The sequence below is a fragment of the Salmo salar genome, chromosome ssa12 (genome assembly GCF_905237065.1).
Source record: "Salmo salar chromosome ssa12, Ssal_v3.1, whole genome shotgun sequence".
Taxonomy (NCBI): Eukaryota; Metazoa; Chordata; class Actinopteri; order Salmoniformes; family Salmonidae; genus Salmo; species Salmo salar.
Genome location: NC_059453.1, coordinates 70,551,099 through 70,569,463, shown reverse-complemented (window position 1 = coordinate 70,569,463; position 18,365 = coordinate 70,551,099). Strand labels below are relative to the sequence as shown.

Sequence of the window (18,365 nt, the reverse complement as noted above, 5' to 3'; positions counted from 1 at the left end):
TCTCAGTATGCAAAAAAATAACGTTTTATTAGTATGAATTTTTGAAAATCGTGTGAGTTAAATGCCAGGATGTTAAACTAATTTCGGCTTTTCATCAGGTAGAATTTCATGCACACTTTTCAGGAATTCCACAGCCACAACGCATTAGAAGAGGGGGCTGCGAGTTTTGAGAGCTAGATCAAGTAAACAATTTGGAAGACGGCGAAAAGCAAAACTTCGGCGGCGGTGTTCAAATGTAAGTCGTTTTTGTTCTCCTTAAAATTTACTACTTCATAACGTTACATCTTTGAAAACAGATCTGCCTGTCGTGCCTTTAGCTAGCTACAGTGCCTTCTGAAAGTATTCAAACCCCTTGACTTTTTCCAGATTTTGCTGTGATATAGCCTGAATTTAAAGTTGATTAAATAGAGATTTTGTGTCACTGGCCTACATACCCCAGAATGTCAAAGTGAAATTATGTTTTAAGAAATGTTTACAAATTAATTAAAAATGGAAAGCTGAAATAACAAGTCAATAAGTATTCAACCTCTTATGGAAAGTCTAAATAAGTTCAAGAGTAAACATTTGCTTAGCAAGTCACATAATAAATTGCACGGACTCACTGTGCAATAGTGGTTAACATGATTTTTGAATGACTACCTCATCTCTGTACCCCACACATACAGATAATTGTAAGTTCCCTCAGTCAAACAGTGCACTTAAACACAGAATCAAGACCAGAGGGGTATTCCAATGCCTCGCAAAGGGGTAAATATGCCAACATTGAAAAAAACAGCATTGAATATCCATTTGAGCATGGTGAAGTTATTAATTACTAGAGGTCGACCGATTAAATCGGAATGGCCGATTAATTAGGGCCGATTTCAAGTTTTCATAACAATCGGTATTTTTGGACACCGATTTGCCGATAATTATTTTTTTTTTCGCATTTTTTTACATCTTTATTTAACTAGGCAAGTCAGTTAAGAACACATTCTTATTTTCAACGATGGCCTAGGAACGGTGGGTTAACTGCCTTGTTCAGGGGCAGAACGACAGATTTTTACCTTGTCAGCTCAGGGATTCAATCTTGCAACCTTACGGTTAACTAGTCCAACACTCTAACCACCTGCTTTACATTGCACTCCACGAGGAGCCTGCCTGTTACGCGAATGCAGTAAGAAGCCAAGGTAAGTTGCTAGCTAGCATTAAACTTATCTTGTAAAAAACAATCATAAACACTAGTTAGCTACACATGGTTGATGATATTACTTGTTTATCTAGCATGTCCAGCGTTGCATATAATCGATGCGGTGCGCATTCGCGAAAAAGGACTGTCATGGCTCCAACGTGTACCTAACCATAAACATCAATGTCTTTCTTAAAAATCAATACACAAGTATATATTTTTAAACCTGCATATTTAGTTAATATTGCCTGCTAACATGAATTTCTTTTAACTAGGAAAAATGTGTCACCTCTTGCAACAGAGTCAGGGTATATGCAGTGTGAAGACTATTTCTTCCTAACAAAAGACAGCCAACTTCGCCAAATGGGGGATGATTTAACAAAAAGCGCATTTGCGAAAAAAAGCACACAATCGATGCACCTAACCATAAACATCAATGCCTTTCTTAAAATCAATACACTGAAGTATATATTTTTAAACCTGCATATTTAGCTAAAAGAAATCCAGGTTAGCAGGCAATATTAACCAGGTGAAATTGTGTCACTTCTCCTGCGTTCATTGCACAGAGAGTCAGGGTATATGCAGCAGTTTGGGCCGCCTGGCTCGTTGCGAACTAATTTGCCAGAATTTTACGTAATTATGATATAACATTGAAGGTTGTGCAATGTAACAGGAATATTTAGACTTAGGGATGCCACCCGTTAGGTAAAATACGGAACGGTTCCGTATTTCACTGAAAGAAAAACATTTTGTGTGTTTATTTCTGTGTGTTTATTATATTATAATTAAGTCTATGATTTGATAGAGCAGTCTGACTGAGCGGTGGTAGGCACCAGCAGGCTCGTAAGCATTCATTCAAACAGCACTTTCGTGCATTTTGCCAGCAGCTCTTCGCAATGCTTCAAGCATTGCGCTGTTTATGACTTCAAGCCTATCAACTCCCAAGATTAGGCTGGTGTAAGCGATGTGAAATGGCTAGCTAGTTAGCGGGGTGCGCGCTAATAGCATTTCAAACTTCACTCGCTCTGAGACTTGGAGTAGTTGTTCCCTTTACTCTGCATGGGTAACGCTGCTTCGTGGGTGGCTGTTGTCGATGTGTTCCTGGTTTGAGCCCAGGTAGGAGCGAGGAGAGGGACGGAAGCTATACTGTTACACTGGCAATACTAAAGTGCCTATAAGAACATCCAATAGTCAAAGGTATATGAAATACAAATGGTATAGAGAGAAATAGTCCTATAATTCCTATAATAACTACAACTTAAAACTTCTTACCTGGGAATATTGAAGACTCATGTTAAAAGGAACCACCAGCTTTCATATGTTCATGTTCTGAACAAGGAACTTAAACGTTAGCTTTCTTACATGGCACATATTGCACTTTTACTTTCTTCTCCAACACTTTGTTTTTGTATTATTTAAACCAAATTGAACATGTTTCATTATGTATTTGAGGCAAAATTGATTTTATTGATGTATTATATTAAGTTAAAATAAGTGTTCATTCAGTATTGTTGTAATTGTCATTATTACAAACAAAATAAAAATCTGCATCGTCTTTTTTGGGTCCTCCAATAATCGGTATCGGTGTTGAAAAATCATAATCGGTCGACCTCTATTAATTACACTTTGAATGGTGTATCAATACACCCAGTTACTACAAATATACAGGCGTCCTTCCTAACTCAGTTGCTGGAGAGGAAGGAAACCACTCAGGGATTTCAATGTGAGGCCAATGGTGACATTAAAACAGTTACAGTTAAATGGCTGTGATAGTTTTCTCCTGAGGATGGATCAACAACATTTTAGTTACTCCACAATACTAACCTAATTGACAGAGTGAAAAGGAAGTTTGTACATAATAAAAATTGTCAAACCATGCATCCTGTTTGCAACAAGGCACTAAACACCGTAAAAATCTGGCAAAGAATTTCAATGTATGGCACCCACTTGGGTGATGCCTCAGCAGCTCTAGGCACCAGAAAGCTCACCACATACAGTTCAGAGTAGTAGCCAGTCGCCCTCATTACGAGCCCTCTGCATTCCACTACTGTATCTCCCATTCCTCTCAAGCTTCAGGTGACTCTTCAATTTATACATGCGTAGGCCTACGACACACTCAAGTTTACTCTAAATAAGTTGTTCTAAATGCCATCTACTTAGCTAATGTTAGCCCAAAACAACAAAGTTCACTGGGTGGGGCATTGGTGATCCTTCCCGATTCATATGAAGCCTCAACTGATCCTGAAAACAACTCGGGAAAAAAACGTGTTTCCAACTGAAAAAAATAAATGTGAACGGTCATCCACCTCGGAATTGCAAGTAAGAAACTCGGGCATCATCCTAGAGCTCCGACCTGAAGATCACCAATGTCACAATTTTTCCCAGTCGGAGCTCATTTAGTTACCGAATTCCCAGTGGTCTTGAATGCGCCAAAAGTAGTATATTTAGGCCATGGCATACTTTATACTAAACAGTATGCGCTAAATAGTACGATTAGTACACAGTATGCAGTTTAAATAAGTAGTAGGCAAGCCAAATTTCAGACTCCGCCAGTGTCTATTTGGAGGTTACTGTATAGATCTCAGATTGCCGCAGCAGGGAGTGACATGCTGTAGCTTTTGTGTATCACTGTGTTAGAGCTAACTGGAGGCCCTGCAGCTAAATAACATCCATTAGTCCGAGTTGAGGGATGCGTGGCAACACGGGCAAACGCACACGGCAGTGATACGAACCAGGCATCTGCTCTGTACATATCGCATTTATCCCTCAGGGGTATTGAGAGAACCTCAACCCCCTATTGATACAGAGCCCTGCACTACACTACCCAGGGCCAGCACAGAGAAGACTGACAGTAGGGGACATATGTTTCAAGCATCTCAGAGTAGGAGGGCTGATTTAGGAACAGTTTTGTCCATGTAATCATTGATCTAAAAGACAAGGGGGGGACCTGATCCTAGAACAGACTCCACAGCCCACACTGAGCTGTTCTAATCAATCTGAAGCCACCTTATAACTCACCCATCACAAAACACCATTGTCACATAAGTGACGTGTCTGCACCACGCTAGATCATCATTCAGCGTCACACAAAATATTGCCTAGCAGCCGTACTTCACCAGGCAGGACCAGCACACGCTGTACAGAGAAGTACCACGGTGTTCAAAGTATACTGTACACACGTCAGAATTCACATGGCTTTTATATACACTGTAGTCAAGTCTAATTCACATATCACTTAGGCTATGTGAATTTATTCATATAGGCTACTAGTCAAAAAGTACCTACTATTGGATCCCAAGTCAAACATTGCACTTTCTGCATTGGAACAGACAAGTTAGTCAATATCACATGTGAAGAAGCTGGCTGGGAAATTCTGAGAATGAATGTCATTTCTGTGACTTATGAAAGTGTGGAGAGATGACTGCTGTGTGCAGGGCTGGGCCAGGGTCTGCTGCAGTGCGATATACAGCTAGTGAGGTGTGAACACTTCCAATTCTGATCAGCTTCGTCAGTGTCTGAATGGGAGGTTGAGATTACTTCACCACCCCAGAAAACATCAGAATGACTTTACCAGGGAGGTCATTCATATGGCAATTGGCCATGCAGAGCTCCTACACTCTCACTAAGAGTTCAGTCTGACAATTCAATTCAGAAAAGTGTGTTAGTAATGCATCTGACCTGAGATAAAGTATTTACCATTGCTCAAGGTTATTTTGGCCTTACCTTGCACTACTTGTTTCAGTCAGGACCCAGTCCAGTCAGGACAAGGTGCCAAAAATGTTGAGTGGAGCTGAGCCCATCCAGCAGCTACTTCTACACTAAGCACTTTATCACTGTGAATCAATTAAGCCTTTTATTAGCCACTACATCCTCCTGCTTCCACTGTACTGGTATATTTTAGTGCTTGGCACACTGCCATCAGGGTGATTTTAAAACCTATGAAGACAGAGTCCTGCCACACAGCATGGAGTGTGAGGCACTGGCTCAGCATTATGACAAAAGCAGTAAGGGCACTCTAGGCCACTCACAGGGACCAAACCCTACAGCGACTCTAGCACTGGAAGGCACATTCTGTAGAAACTGGACCAAGCAATGTACTCAATAGGCACTTTTTAGTCAGTGAAAATTCATAGCAGGCATAACACAGCCTAGCTATATCCTCAGAACACCAGGAGGAAGCCGTGTGGTCTCCGTTTCCTGGGAAACAACAAACAATATCGTCACTGAGCCAAACCAGTGTGAGGCTGTCTGTTGCCCTCTGAAAGAACACAGTAATCACATCAAACTAATCCAACAGAGCTGAGGCTAGCTAGTGGAATCCTCAGTGAGGGTGGAGAAGTGTCAAGTGCAGGTCATAGTGAGTAAAATACCACTCGCCAAATCAACTAGAATTTAGGTGACCAATATGAGGTAATACAGAGCGGTCTTGTTAAGATGTACTGGTTAAGACGCACAGAAGGCAGTACGTAGCACTGACAGAGCAAGAGGGTAATTGAGTTGCATTAAGTTTGCTGATAACTGTCAAGGTATACAGCTCTGCTGAACACTGACTCACTACAGAGTACACGTTACGCCTAAGAGGGACATATAAACCCCTCCCACAGTGGGTTGCTGTTAAGACTACTATGCATCACAGCCACAGAGGGCTGAGGAAGAAAACACACCTGCCTGCCAGATGTGTGACAATACACAGACAATAGGTATGTGTGTGCGAATGTGTGAATGCGTGTGGCCCATGAACAGCACTAATGATGTGAGACAGACCACTACCTCTCAACTAGAGGATTATTACAGAGCTCTGTTTAGGGAAGTCTCCCTCATGAGCATCCAGGAAGTTCTCCTCTGTGGGAGTACTGTACTGTGCATCAGTCTGGTCATCCCTCAGCAGTCTGCTGCTGCTGTACAGTTACAGTACATCGGTCTCTGAAGACTAAAGATCAGATAACACATCTACTTCTGATTACACCCAGTGCTCCTCTCCAATGTCCTATAGAAAGCCTCGTCAAGGCTGACCGAACATCACAGCTTTACAGTGTTAATGTTAGCTAAATGCTTCACATAGTCTGCCATCTCAATAGATTTATAACAGCGCACAAAACATTAACGAAATTGTCATAACATTGTTGTCATACTAACTGTATAACTGACAACCACTTTCTGCAAGGCTGGTATAAAAACTCACCTAAGGATATTCAGTATCAAAACAGAGATCTGCTTTGCTCTCCTTTCTCTGCTGCTGCTGGCTACATGCAACAACTTACTGCACCAAACCCCTGCAGCCAGCCTCTCCTGCGCTGCTCACCCCAGCCTTGGACAAGAGCCCAGAGGAAGCCTCAGCGCCACTGCATGAGAACAGCAAGGTGATGGAATAACCCACAGCCAGCCAGCCTGACACAGCCAACTGTCACAACCGTTGGACTATAAACATCACAACATTAGAAAAACAGGTTATTTACATGTCTTGCTGGGGTGTGTTGCATAAAGACGACATTGTCTGCAACAGATGGGCACTGCAGCATTGACAGGAGCAGGTAAGGGTTCCGGCTCAAAACTCACTCAGTACAGACTGTGCATTTGTGTCGTGCGTGTACCCTCACAGCAAAGCTATTTTAAGGTGGTTCTCTATAAATCCCACAGCATGGCCAGTCCCCGGGATTAATTTAAGAGGACAGGTCATGCATAAAACATGAGACACAGACCGAGAGAGAGAGAGAGAGTGGGGAGACAGAGCAGAAATACACCCAGTGTCATATGGTATGCACAGACGCCTCTCAATGAAGCAAGAGCAACAAACCAAAGACTAGATCCATACGAAGCTAATTACTGACGAATTGCATGTCATCTGCTCTGTGCTACAAGCACACACACTGAGGGAATGAGATAAGAGAAAGGGAAAGAGATGCAGCAGAGCGGCGCCTCAGTCTAACACCTACCTCTACTCAGTGGTGCTGGCTACTGCTCAGGCAGCGATCTGATCCTCCTGACGTAGGGATGGGATGGAGGTAGAGCAGAGCAGGAACAGCACAGCCAGATTCCAAGAAGGAGAGAGAGACAAGAGGAGAGTGAGGATGAATGAGACAGGACTAGTATGCGTTCCTGTGTCAGTGGTTATGTTACTGAGTGACGGAGAGAATGAGCATGAGACGGCTAGAAAGAGACCAGGAGAGATAGAGAGAGGGAGAGAGAATGAATGTGTGAGTGAGATGAGTGAACCTTGAGTCAGTGAGAGTCACTGAGAACAGATGCATTAAAAGGCACCCCCTACCTCCCTCACACCTCCCTGTGCACTGTCAGCAGCACTACAGTAAGCATGCGGGGGACAGGGAGAGAGAGAGCAAGAGACCATAGTGTGGGAAGAAAAAAAAGGGAATCAGCTTTGTTCAGTATTAATTAATTAATTAAAGCGATGATTGGAGAGAACAGAGACAATGGCAAGGAACCATTTTCTCAGAGACAAGGGCAAGGCTTGAAGCTCATCACTGAAGCACAAAAAAGCCTTGAGAGGGTTCAAAGCCTGGCTGACAGTGCATTATTTTTTCCCTTTTTCCAGAGAGAAACACAGCAATTAGGCTACACAATCTGACTGCCTTTCTTCTCAAAGCATTACCGGTACATGAAATCTTGTTTTAGACAGAGTACAAGGGCTGCAAACTAAGCAATCCTTTTTCGCATCTGGGTTGAGGGGTGGTGCTGGGCACAATTCAATTAATGCCTGTTCAACGCTGGTCTGACCAATCAGATTCTATGCTTCAAGATTGTTTTAATCACACGGACTGGGAAAAGTTCCGGGTCACCTCAGAGAATAGTAGCGGTATACACTGACTCGATGACTGCGTTCATCAGGAAGTGCATAGACAATGTTGTTCCAACTGTGACGATTAGAACTCATCCAAACCAAAACAAAAGCGCGAAACACCACATTTAACCATGGCAAGGTGACTGGGAACATGCATGGACAGACCAGCTATGATATCAGTAAGGCAATCAGAGGCAAAACGACAGTACAGGGAGAAAGAGTCGCCGCAATTCAACGGCTCAGACACCGATGTGTATGTGGCAGGGACTCCAGATAGTCACGGATTATAAAAGGGAAAGCCAGCCACATCGCAGACACTGATGCCTCAATTTCGGATAAGCTGACCACCTCCTTCACCCGCGTCGAGGAAAACAATGTCGGGCCACTAATGCGGGCCCCCTCCGCTCAAATACCTTGGTGTCTGGTTAGACTGTAAACTCTCCTTCCAGACTCACATTAAGCATCTCCAATCCTAAATTAAATCTTGAGTCGGCTTCCTATTTCGCAACAAAGCCTCCTTCACTCATGCGGCCAAACATACCCTTGTAAAACTGACTATCCACCGATCCTTGACTTCAGCGATGTCATTTACAAAATAGCCCCCAACACTACACTCAGCAAATTGGATGCAGTTTATCACAGTGCCATCCGTTTTATCACCAAAGCCCCATACACTACCCACCACTGCGACCTGTATGCTCTCGTTGGCTGGCCCTCACTACATATTCGTCGCCAAACCCACTGGCGCCAGGTCATCTATAAGTCTTTGCTAGGTAAAGCCCAGCATTAGCTCATTGGTCACCATAGCAACACCCACCCACAGCATGCGCTCCAGCAGGTATATTGCACTGGTCATCCCCAAAGCCAACACTTAGTTAGGCCGCCTTTCCTTCCAGTTCTCTGCAGCCAATGACTGGAACGAAATGCAAAAAAAATAATATTTTAAACCCCATCTCCCTCTCTAACTTTAAGCATCAGCTGTCTGAGCAGCTTACCGATCACTGTACCTGTACACAGCCAATCTGTAAATAGCAAACCCGACTACCCCATATTATTACTTACCCTCTTGCACCCCAGTATCTCTACTTGCACATCAATCGCTCCAGAGTTAATGCTAAATTGTAATTATTTTCACTTCTTGGGCCTATTTATTGCCTACCTCTTTACATTTGCACACACTGTACATAGATTTTTATTTTGTTATTGACTGTACGTTTGTTTATGTGTAACTGTTGTTTTTGTCACACTGCTTTGCTTTATCTTGGCCAGGTCGCAATTGTAAATGAGAACTTGTTCTCAACTGGCCAACCTGGTTAAATAAAAGGTGAAAGAAAATAAAAAATAAATTAAGGCAGTCAAATTCCACGTGACTGTTTAGTCAGGTAATTAGGCTTCTCTAATGCTGCTGACGGTCATTAGTAACCTACCAAAAGTGCTAACTGCCTGGTACTCAGAACTCTATTGTTCCTCTAATCACTCTGACATCAATGCAAATGTAATAGAAAATCTAAAATCAAAACACCTCATGAGAGCCCCAAAGCTCATGTTGCGAAACATTTCTATAGGCTGTGCAATTCTGAGAGAAGGGGGAAAAATAGCCTCTATTAAAGAAGAGGATCCCATCAACTTTCTATAGGCTAGACCTACTATATTTATTTCTCAACTTTCCTAATATTAAGCACATTTCTTATCTTTACAACATGAGTGTAGCTTACATGGCCAGCATGAAAATGAACCACAGGAAAAGCGTCCTTCCCTGTGGCTCAGTTGGTAGAGCATGGTGTTTGCACACACCATGCTGGCATTGCAACGCCAGGGTTGTGGGTTCGATTCCCATGGGGGGGGCAAGTACAAAAAAAATTAAAAATAAATGCATGAAATGTATTCACTACTGTAAGTCAATCTGGATAACAGCGTCCGCTAAATGACTAAAATGTAAAAAAATGTCCCTTGGCTATTTGAGCGCATAGATAACATTTATTCTTTCCCGCTGCCCATGTTTAGATCAAATTTCACACACACGTAAAGACAAGATTAAATAAAAAAATAGTTGTCTGGGTGACAATATTAGTCTCTCATATTATTATTTATATTCACTTGTGAATGGTGCTCAGCATAAGGCAAGAAAACAATGCCCTTTTTTGCTACTTTTTTTTTTATGTCGCACACCTCATGTAGCCTAGCCCATAGCCCTATACGTTTTGATAAGGTTTGTATCACAACTAGTTGCCAAATAATTTTAAGAAGCACATTAATCCGCTTTACAAGTGGTGTAGAGCCCAATTTACCATAAAAATGCATATTTATAATAAAAGGATTATGTGCATAATCGCATTCGTGGTCACTTTCGAGAACAGTGTTTTCCTGCTAATGGAACATTTGCGCTTATGGCCTACAGCCAGGCTTAGTGTATTAAAAACATATAGCACAATGTTTGTAGAACAATTAAAATGTACATTAATAACTAAATTAAGCATGTAGGAGTACCTACTTCTTTGTTAACCACTCAATGCCGCAAGACGCACTCCCTCAAATCGTTTGGAGGAATATATATATATATATATATTTTTTTTAATATTCAGCTTTATTCAATTGTTTTCTTCATACTATGAAATAATGCCACAGAATTCTAAGCAAATCTTGTCTGCTAAATGAACTAGTGTAGCCCACAGCCATTTGGCATTGCCAGATCAGGACAACTTCGAGTATGCTATTTTGTTCTTCTGAAATCTACTATATTATTTTCTTCATATCATGCTTCTTTAGACCCGTCTAAAATATATAATGGATTTATTGTGAAGGTGTAGGCTATATTACATGGATTTAGACTTTTTAAAATGTAGATGTTACAAAGGTCTGCATCAGTGGCTTGAAGGCTACATGTGTGGAAGCCATGAGATGCTAAATGTGTCTGTTAATCAACGATCAATTACCGTGAGACCGACAGTTAATTGCTTGACAAATCACCAGCTGACGAAATTGTGTCCACCAAAGCCCTAGTTGCCACTAGCTGGCCTCCGCCCAGTAGCCTGCCCTGAACCAGAGTCACTGTTACTAGGCGGCTAAGACCCTGTACCTTACAGACTGCTTTGCATCTATGTATAGTACATTGAACACCTTAAAATGTTCACATACGGCTTTACCCATTTGTATACACTATTCTAGTCATCATATATAAAACTAGGTAATCAAATGGCTACCCGGACTATTGCATTGTGTGCCCCCCCCCAACCTCTTTCACGCTGCTGCTACTCTGTTTATCATATACAGTGCCTTGCGAAAGTAGTCGGCCCCCTTGAACTTTGACCTTTTGCCACATTTCAGGCTTCAAACATAAAGATATAAAACTGTAATTTTTTGTGAAGAATCAACAACAAGTGGGACACAATTATGAAGTGGAACGAAATTTATTGGATATTTCAAAACTTTAACAAATAAACTGAAAAATTGGCCGTGCAAAATTATTCAGCCCCTTTATACTTTCAGTGCAGCAAACGCTCTCCAGAAGTTCAGTGAGGATCTCTGAATGATCCAATGTTGACCTAAATGACTAATGATGATAAATAGAATCCACCTGTGTGTAATCAAGTCTCCGTATAAATGCACCTGCTCTGTGATAGTTTCAGAGGTCCGTTTAAAGCGCAGAGAGCATCATGAAGAACAAGGAACACACCAGGCAGGTCCGAGATACTGTTGTGGAGAAGTTTAAAGCCGGATTTGGATACAAAAAGATTTCCCAAGCTTTAAACATCCCAAGGAGCACTGTACAAGCGATAATATTTAAATGGAAGGAGTATCAGACCACTGCAAATCTACGAAGACCCGGCCGTCCCTCTAAACTTTCAGCTCATACAAGGAGAAGACTGATCAGAGATGCAGCCAAGATGCCCATGATCACTCTGGATGAACTGCAGAGATCTACAGCTGAGGTGGGAGACTCTGTCCATAGGACAACAATCAGTCGTATACTGCACAAATCTGGCCTTTATGGAAGAGTTGCAAGAAGAAAGCCATTTCTTAAAGATATCCATAAAAAGTGTTGTTTAAAGTTTCCCACTAGCCACCTGGGAGACACACCAAACATGTGGAAGAAGGTGCTCTGGTCAGATGAAACCAAAATCTAACTTTTTGACAACAATGCAAAACGTTATGTTTGGCGTAAAAGCAACACAGCGCATCACCCTGAACACTCCATCCCCACTGTCAAACATGGTGGTGGCAGCATCATGGTTTGGGCCTGCTTTTCTTCAGCAGGGGCAGGGAAGATGGTTAAAATTGATGGGAAGATGGATGGAGCCAAATACAGGACCATTCTGGAAGAAAACCTGATGGAGTCTGCAAAAGACCTGAGACTGGGACGGAGATTTGTCTTCCAACAAGACAATGATCCAAAACATAAAGCAAAATCTACAATGGAATGGTTCACAAATAAACATATCCAGGTGTTAGAATGGCCAAGTCAAAGTCCAGACCTGAATCCAATCGAGAATCTGTGGAAAGAACTGAAAACTGCTGTTCAAACGCTCTCCATCCAACCTCACTGAGCTCAAGCTGTTTTGCAAGGAGGAATGGGCAAAAATTTCAGTCTCTCGATGTGCAAAACTGAGAGACATACCCCAAGCGACTTACAGCTGTAATCGCAGCAAAAGATGGCGCTACAAAGTATTAACTTAAGGGGACTGAATAATTTTGCACGCCCAATTTCAGTTTTTTTATTTGTTAAAAAAGTTTGAAATATCCAACTTGTCCCACTTGTTGATTCTTCAAAAAATTACAGTTTTATATCTTTATGTTTGAAGCCTGAAATGTGGCAAAAGGTCAAAGTTCAAGGGGGCCGAATACTTTCGCAAGGCACTGTATGCAGAGTCATTTTAACTATACATTCATGTACATACTACCTCAATTGGCCCGACATTGCCGCACATTGGCTAACCTGGCTGCCGCACATTGACTAACCTGGCTATCTGCATTGTGTCCCGCCACCTGCCATTGTGTCTGAATGGAAGCAAGTCCCTGCAGCAATGTTCCAACATTTGGTGGAAAGCCTTCCCAGAAAAGTGGAGGCTGTTATAGCAGCAAAATGGGGGGGGACCAACTCCATATTATTGCCCATGATTTTGAAACAAGATGTTCGACAAGCAGGTGTCCTCATACTTTTGGTAATGTAGTGTATATACAAAACACACCAGTTCATTAGGTACACCCATCTAGTACTGTGTCGGACCCTCCTTTGCCTTCAGAACAGCCTGAATTCTTTGGGGCATGGATTCTACAAGTCGGAAATGTTCCACAGGTAGGATGGGTCCATGGACTCATGCTGTTACGCCAAATCCTGACTATGCCATCAGCTAAACGCAACAGGAATGGGGGTTCGTCGGACTAAGTGTTAATTTTCCAGAGCAGGTGTTCATGTTTTCTACACTCTGTGTATATACACTGAGTATACCAAACATTAAAGAACACCTTCCTAATATTAAGTTTCTCAGTCTACAAACAATACCCCATAATGACAAAGCAAAAACTGGTGTTTAGAAAAGTTTTTTTTTTTACTTGAATACTTATGTAAATGTGATATTTAAGACAATTTATTCAGTAATTTGTTGAAGCACCTTTGGCAGCGATTACAGCATCGAGTCTTCTTGGGTATGACGCTACAAGCTTGGCACACCTGTATTTGGGGAGTTTCTCCCATTCTTCTCAGGTTGGATGGGGAGCATCCGATGCACAGCTATTTTCAGGTTTCTCCAGAGATGTTAGATCGGGTTCAAGTCCGGGCTCTGGCTGGGCCAGTCAACGACGTTCAGAGAGACTTGTCCCTAAGCCACTCCTGCATTGTCCTGGCTGTGTGCTTAGGATCGTTGTCCTGTTGGAAGGTGAACCTTAACCTACTCAGGACCTCAGACTGGGGTGTTCATGAAGGCTCTGTACTCCGGTCATCTTTCCCTCGATCCTGACTAGTCTCCCAGTCCATGCAGCTGAAAAACAACCCCACAGCATGACGCTGCCACCACTATGCTTCACCGTAGGAATGGTGCCAAGTTTCATCCAGACGTGAGGCTTGGCATTTAGGCCAAAGAGTTACATCTTGGTTTCATTAGACTAGATCATCTTGTTTCTTTAGGTGCCTTTTGGCAAACTCAGGCTAATATGTGCTTTTTACTAAGGAGTGTTTTTCCATCTGTCCATTACCATAAAGGCAGAGATTGGATAGTTGTCCTTCTGGAAGGTTAATCATCTCCACAGAGGACCTCTGTCGTTAACCATCGAGTTCTTGGTCACCTCCCTGATTAAGGCCCTTCCACGATTGCTCAGTTTGGCTGGGCGGCCAGCTCTAGGAAGAGTCTTGGTGGTTCCAAACTTCTTCCATTTAAGAATGGAGGCTTGTGTGTTCTTGGGGACATTCAAACGCTGCAGAAATGTTTTGGTACCTTCCACAGATCTGTACCGATACAATCCTGTTTGAATTTAGACACATTTCTAAAAACCTGTTTTTGCTTTGTCATTATGAGGTATTGGGTGTAGATTGAGGAAAAATATTTATTTAATCCATTTTAGAATAAGGCTGTAAAGTAACAAAATGTGGAAAAAGTCAAGGGGTCTGAGTACTTTCCGAATTCACTGTATATTTTACACTTAACAAAAATATAAAAACGCAACATGTAAAGTGTTTCAATAAAAGATCCCAGAATTTTTCCATAAGCATAAAAATATTATTTCTCAAATTTTGCGCACAAATTTGTTTACGTCCCTGTTAGTGAACATTTCTCCTTTGCCAAGATAATATCCATATGACAGGTGTGGCATATCAAGAAGCTGATTAAACAGCATGATCATTACACAGGTGCACTTTGTGCAGGGGACAATAAAAGGCCACTAAAATGTGCAGTTTTGTCAAACAATTCCACAGATGTCTCAAGTTGAGGGAGCGTGCAATTGGCATGCTGACTGCAGGAATGTCCACCAGAGCTGTTGCCAGAAAATGGAACGTTAATTTCTACCATAAGCCACCTCAAACTTTGTTTTAAAGAATTTGGCAATACGTCTAACCGGACTCACAACCGCAAACCACTTGTAACCATACCCTTCCAGGACCTCCACATCCCGCTTCTTCACCTGCAGGATCGTCTGAAACCAGAGTATTTCTGTCTGTAATAATCTGGGCTATAGGAAAGCCTTGGCCAATGATGCTCTATAGCAGTCCAAGTTCCAACAGTAGCAAAACAAGACATTCAAAATTAAATATCAGCAGGGCCTAGATTTGGAACTTGGCAACACGTCTCAATTGCTTTGCTCTTATTCCTCTGCGTATGTTTGTGGGTCTATGGTGTTCAGCTCAGTTTACCCAGTGATTGTGTACGTCTCTGTGTGTAGCCCAGATCCCCGGAGGGCGGCAGCTAGCCTAGGGGTTAGAGCATTGTGCCAGTAGCCAAAAGGTCGCTGGTTCCAATACCTGAGCCGACAAGGTAAAAAAATCTGTTGATGAGCCTTTGAGCAAGGCACTTCACCCTAATTTGCTCCAGGGGCACTGTACTACTATGGCTGAACCTGTAAAACAACATTTCACTGCACCCGTCCTTGGCCTCTTTCTGCGAGCTAAAACATGGTCACCAATGTTCCCTAATTTTTTTCCAGCACTGAGCAAATTTCAGGTCTGCTGAGCACAAACTTGAACATTGTGAAAATTCTGTGCAACTTCCAGCACACATTCACTGTGGTCACTGAGGCTGCACCTGCTTTAAGTTAGTCTTAACAGTGGCCAAGTAGGCTACTTGATCATAATGTAGGCCTACCAGAGTGGCCTACCATCAAAAACAATTGGGGAAAATGCATTCCATAACATTTTAACATGGCCATATCTGTTCCATCATTCAGCCTACAGTAGCAGCCAATATTGTGGTGTTTAATGCAGGCCTACATTCCATGAGACTTTTTTGGGAAAAAATAAAAACACAGGGCTTGACATTACCCTGTTTATCCACTTGTCCTTCAGACAAGGAGGTGTTGTGTTTGATGCAAGAAACCACTTCCCATACCATTATTACGCTAACCTCTGCCTATTGGCTACTTAGTTTATTCAAGCCCGTCTCAAAATACAAGACTGGCCCTTTAAGACATAAAAAGCTTTAACTGACTTGATTTTCATAATGTCTAGAAATGTACATGTTTTGTAATCTTGTAGGAAGCAGTCACTCCCCTATTGCTGACTACAAATGATCTATAACTGGGCTAATAACTCACTAACTAGCAAAGGATTTGGACAAATGTACACACGTGGTTAAATGAAGCTCTGGCTTTGATCTCAAAACAAGCGCATCTACTCACTCTCGCTCATGCTGGAACACAGTCCAGTTCAAAGTAAATGGCACAGATCCACATATGGCCATGGTCTATTTGCATATAGGCATACTGCAGCTCTGATTGGTTATGCTGCACCAGTCTGTGTAGAGTAGTGTCAACACAATAGAATCCTACTCCTATGTGTTCTGCCTACAACAAAATCCCTTGCATAGTTAGTTTTGTTTCAGTATGTCGCATTGAAAGTGGTTAATAGAGTTTATTCAAACAATTGCCACAGTAAAGGGAAACGTCGATAGTGTTAACAGGGAAACCTCTTGAACAGTGGTCAACCTTATCTGAGTCAAGATCACCGAGTCAAAATTCAAGCCGAGATCTACCGCTCAGATATTTCTCTTAACATGACTTAAAAACATAAGCCTATGAAACATTAACCAATTAAAAACAGTACTGTAGCAATGAGGTTTGTGAAGTAACCTATGGGCCCAATACATTATCACTGCATATTGGCTTTGCTTGAATTGCTCTGCAAATGGATTGTTCGTTTTATTTTTTCTATGTAGGCTATATGATCACACCGCTAATAGATCAGTTGTATTACTTGTGATGCACAGCTGAGTGAGCATACATTAAAATCATTAGCTTTTTATTTTACTGGGCTGATGGTGCCTGCATCTGGTGGTCAGACTCCGATGTGGGAGAGAGCAGCAGACTGAACATCCCTCTGCTCTCCCTTTCCTCCACTGACACAAAAAGGACACCATCTTCCAGCTGATGGCGAAACTCGAGTCGCACCGCATTACTTCTGCGTCATGCATAAATTAAAGTTGTTACTCCTATGAACAGAGAAAGTGAAATATTCCTAGATATTAAAAATACCCAAGCCGCTAATAACAACAACTCAAGCCTATCCATACACTTTCCTTCTCATTCATTAAGGCTGCAGTGCTTGTTGTAGCTCTGAGTAAAAATAGGAAGTAGGAATGTGCATTTATGGCTTGTAAAAGTGTTTAATACAAAGTGTTGACAGTGCCGAGTAAGAACTTAAACTCACTCAAAAACAGAAGCGCTTTGTTGTATTTGTTGAGTCTCTAGTCATGGTTTTAAATGTTTTGAAATCTCACAGTATCAACTTTGCTGTAGCTTTCCGTTATGCCTGCTGCGTTACTGCAGACGCGGTCATCTGAGCTAGAGCTAATTAATCGGAATGGCCGATTAATTAGGGCCGATTTCAAGTTTTCATAACAATCGGTAATCGCCATATTTGGACACCGATTACATTGCACTCCACGAGGAGACTGCGTGGCAGGCTGACTACCTGTTACGCGAGTGCAGCGGAGCCAAGGTAGGTTGCTAGCTAGCATTAACCTCTATGGGCTAGGTGGGACGCTAGCGTGCCACCCGTGGTGCACTCCATCAACAGCAGGTGCATTTCAAGAGCGGCAAATTTGAATCCAAATAAATGTCAAAATTCAAATTTTTCAAAAATACAACTATTTTACACCATTTGAAAGATAAACATCTCCTTAATCTAACCACGTTTTACGATTTCAAAAAGGTTTTACGGCGAAAGCATAAATTTAGAGTATGTTAGGACAGTACATTTACAAGAGTTGTGTGTAATGTTTTGTCAAGTCAAAGACAGGGTCACCAAAACCATAAAACCAGCTAAAATGATGCACTAACCTTTTACAATCTCCATCAGATGACACTCCTAGGACATTATGTTAGAACTAAAAATGCATGCATTTTAGTTCTATCAAGTTCATATTTATATCCAAAAACAGCGTTTTACTATGGCATTGATGTTGAGGAAATCGTTTCCCTCCAATAACCGGCAGTCAAGTCAGTACCACAAATTAAATAATTTAAATTAGAAAACATTGGTAAAATATTATATTGTCATTTAAAGAATTATAGATTTACATCTCTTGAACGCAATCAACTTGCCAGATTTAAAAATAACCTTACTGGGAAATCACACTTTGCAATAATCTGAGCACTGCGCCCAGAAAAATACGCGTTGCGATACAGACTAGACGTCATGTTGGGGAGATCTAAAATCGAAAATACTATGTAAATAATCCATTACCTTTGATTCTCTTC

General features: G+C 41.8%; 1 protein-coding gene across 7 annotated transcripts in view; it reads right to left on the bottom strand.

Annotated features, from left to right (window-relative positions):
• Window positions 1-18,365, bottom strand: part of kcnab2a (potassium voltage-gated channel subfamily A regulatory beta subunit 2a) — a 140,231-nt gene that overhangs the window by 110,724 nt on the left and 11,142 nt on the right. For 2 of the 7 annotated variants that reach the window (XM_045691715.1, XM_045691719.1), the window contains exon 2: window positions 7,102-7,148. The exons of 3 other annotated variants lie outside the window; for them this stretch is intronic. The gene's annotated coding sequence lies outside the window, so the exon portion shown is untranslated. Of the gene's footprint in view, window positions 1-6,350; window positions 6,412-7,101; window positions 7,149-18,365 lie in introns of those variants that run through there. 2 more of the 7 variants (XM_045691717.1, XM_045691721.1) reach the window with 1 other exon arrangement.